This window comes from Acomys russatus, chromosome X (genome assembly GCF_903995435.1).
Source record: "Acomys russatus chromosome X, mAcoRus1.1, whole genome shotgun sequence".
Lineage (NCBI taxonomy): Eukaryota > Metazoa > Chordata > Mammalia > Rodentia > Muridae > Acomys > Acomys russatus.
The window spans coordinates 119817783-119821211 of NC_067169.1; positions in this window are offsets into that span (position 1 = coordinate 119817783).

Below are 3429 nucleotides of genomic sequence, written 5' to 3' on the forward strand. Positions count from 1 at the left end.
TCTTGGTCAATGTGAAAGTCAGGGCCTCAGAGTCCAAGCGCACAGACCTAAAGGGTCAAGCAAGTGTGCATCTTGTTCTGGGTCCTAAAGCAAAGTTCACAGTGACTGTGGTCATAAGCCCCCTCAAACCTCTGCATCCCTATCTACATCCATGGAGATATCTGGATACCGGACCTGGGGCCCACAGCAATATTTCAATATGCCTAGAAAATTATCAATAGCTTGTTTCAGCTTCCCAAGAACACTAGGGTATCAGAGCTAATTTCTCACGTGTCAGGAATGGAGAAGGGCACACTGTGCTTTTTGCATTCAAGGTTTAGAGGGCAGGAGGCACAGTCAGTTGTGTGAGTTTCCAGGTATCAGAAGTATGCTACTTCCTTTGTATGGTTCAGAATCAGTTTCTTTTTTTTTTTTTTTTTTTTCCTTTTTCCCCCCCAAAACTTATTTATTATGTATACAGTGCAGTGCTCTGCCTGCATATACACTCACAGGCCAGAAGAGGGCATCAGATTACACTGTAGATGGTTGTGAGCCACCATGTGGTTGCTGGGAATTGAACTCAGGACCTCTGGAAGAACAGTCAAGTGCCCTTAACCACAGAGCCATCTCTCCAGCCCCAGAATCAGTTTCTTGCTTCAGTACTTTTTGTCAGGTTCCTGGACCTTTCCTTTTTTTTTCCTATTTTTTTTGAGACAGGGTTTCTCTGTGTAGCCTTGGCTGTCCTGGACTCACTTTGTACACCAGGCTGGCCTTGAACTCACAGCGAGCCTCTTTCTCCCAAGTGCTGGGATTAAAGCCGTGTGCCACGAGGCTCCTCAGTTTCTTGGACATGTAGGTAATGGACACTACATCTGGGAACTGAGGGGCTCCAGATCCCTAGGCCTGAGACCATGTTGTGGAATTCTTGAACCTTTACAAAAGGGACTCTACTTCCGGAGACTGAGGGGCTCTGGGTGCCTAGGGCTTGAGGCCATTTTGTTATGTTCCTGGGCCATTGTAAGGGACACTAATTCTGGGACTGAGGGCCTCTGGGTCCCTAGGGCTCGAGGCTATTTTGTGAAGTGGCTATACCTTTAGGCAAGGGAAACTCTATCTGGGTTCCCAGTGGTTGAAGCCATTTTGTCAGGTTTCTGGAATGGAGAGTGTCAATCAGGTGTTTCTGATTTCAGGCCCTTCAAAGGAACTGGGTTGCTAAAGCTGGGTTTCAAGTATTCCTGAACTGGGTGGGAGGGGCCACTCAGAGCCATTTTCTGAGGTGCCTTAAGAATTGTTGCCATACTATGCTGTTTGCATACACGGCCTTGTAGCTTTGAAAACAGTCGTTAAATTCCTGGAAGAGTGACAGATAGACATAGCATTCTAAATTCCTGCAGTGATTTAGGAGGTGAGTTCCTGGGAACAGATAGACTAGTCTTCAGAATCTGCAGGAAAATGCAGGGGCCTACTGTTTCGACTTTTTTATTTTCTCACTTTTTGAGACACAGTCTATTGGTATAACCCTGGCTGTCCTTGACTCACTTTGTGGACCAGAATGACCTCGAACTCCAAACAATCCACCAGCCTTTTCCTCTTGAATGCTGGGTCTAAAGGCATGTGCCACCAAGGCAGGCATCCTTTTGGCTTTTGAGTTGCCCCTGCTAGCCATTTCCTGAGCTGACTCATCTTGACTTTTGTCTCTCCTTTCAGGAAGATGAGCCTTTGGATCATGGGGTACCACCGGCGGCAAGAAGGAGCCAGGCGTGTTTGACAGAGGAGGTAGTTATTGGCAACCAGGGAAGCTGTCCTGGTCATTAATGAACATGTGAGAAGGCCCTGTCCCCCAGAGACAGGACTGCATAAAGCATGCATGGCTCTGTGCTGATGCCTAGAGAACCATGATTGGGAGCTGCCACTCCTGCCGTGGAAAACGGGGGTTCCTGGAAGGGGAGATAAGATGCACTTCGGATGGACTGTGGAAACTCATAAGAGAGCAGAGAGGAGGCCAGGACAGGTGACCATCCCTGCAGATTCTGCCACAGGGCATGATAGTCCGTGCCCCAGACTCAGCAAGAGCTTAGTGTGGGCTGAAAGGGCCTCTCTCAGGATAGGTGGGCCACAAATAGTGCTGCCTCATGTCCTGGTTACCATGCCAGCCAGGAGGGGTGTGCCCAGGGTCTCCTCCTTGGAGATTTAGCACAGGAGCCTGAGAGCAGACTGTGATGGCTCTGGTCCAGAAACAAGCACTTCAGATCATCTGGGTCAGATGGTCTGGTTTCCCTGAAAGAGGATCCCATCATCCCAAGGGTGAGAGTCAGACTTGAGAGTGGATGACAGAAGACACAGTGCAGAGAGAGGGACCCACAGCTGTCCCCTCGTGGTGAGGGAGCACTGTGCCATACCGGTTCCCAGTTGCTGGAGTCAGCCCTTTGCCCAGTAGGGCACTGTAGACAAACACCCAGGAGCTATTTTTAGAGGTCCAGTTATCCCTGAAAGTGGCTTTTCATTAGGCATGTATGTAGGACCTAAGAGAGGACTGTAGGAGCCCCACCCTATCTAGAAGGCACCCAAATGGTATTTCCACCAATGTGTACTTGGAAGAGCAGGCCGATCCCACTCCATCTCCAAGAATTCAGTGCATGGTGCCATTTGGGGACTTCAGAAAGAGGAGGGGACCAAGTGTCTGTCAGTCAAGCTTGAACACTGAGTCCTTACCTGAAACTGTACCGCAGACATACAGGCATTGCAGGCAGACAGGCAGACAGACTGGGATAATCAAGCTACTGTGTATAGGTTTAACAGTGGTTTTTCCTTTCTGATTTTGTTGAATTGGATATTTTCTCTCTGCCTTTTAGTTAGGTTGATTAAGTGTTTTTCTTTTGTCTATCTTGTTAACTTTCTTAAAGAACCGCCCCTTTATTCGTTCACTCTTGGTATTGTCCTCTGTTTCTAGTTTGTTGACTTCAGCTTGAGTTTGATTATGTGCAGCCATCTACTCCTCTTGTTTGTGTCAGCCTCTTTTGTTGTGAAAGCTTCCAGAGGAGCTGTTAAGTGGCTAGTATGGAATCTCCCCAGTTTCTGTATGAAGGTGCTTAGTGCTACAAACTTTACTCTTAGTACTGCTTTCATTGTGTCCCATAAGCTTGGGTATGTTGTGCCTTCATTTTCATTGAATTTTAGAAAGTCTTTAATTTTTTTCTCATTTCTTCCCTGGCCCAGTTGTCACTGAGTAGGGAGTTGCTCATTATCCATCATTGTGTAGGGTTTTTGTTGTTTCTGTTGTTGAGATCCATTTTAACCCATGGTGATCTGAGGAAGCACAATGGGTAAATTCAATTTTTTGTATAAGTTACGGTTTGCTTTGTGACCGATTATATACTGCCAATTTTCTAGAAGGTTCCACCTGGCGCAAAGAAGAGAGAATATTCCTTTGTGCTTGGGTGAAAAGTTCTG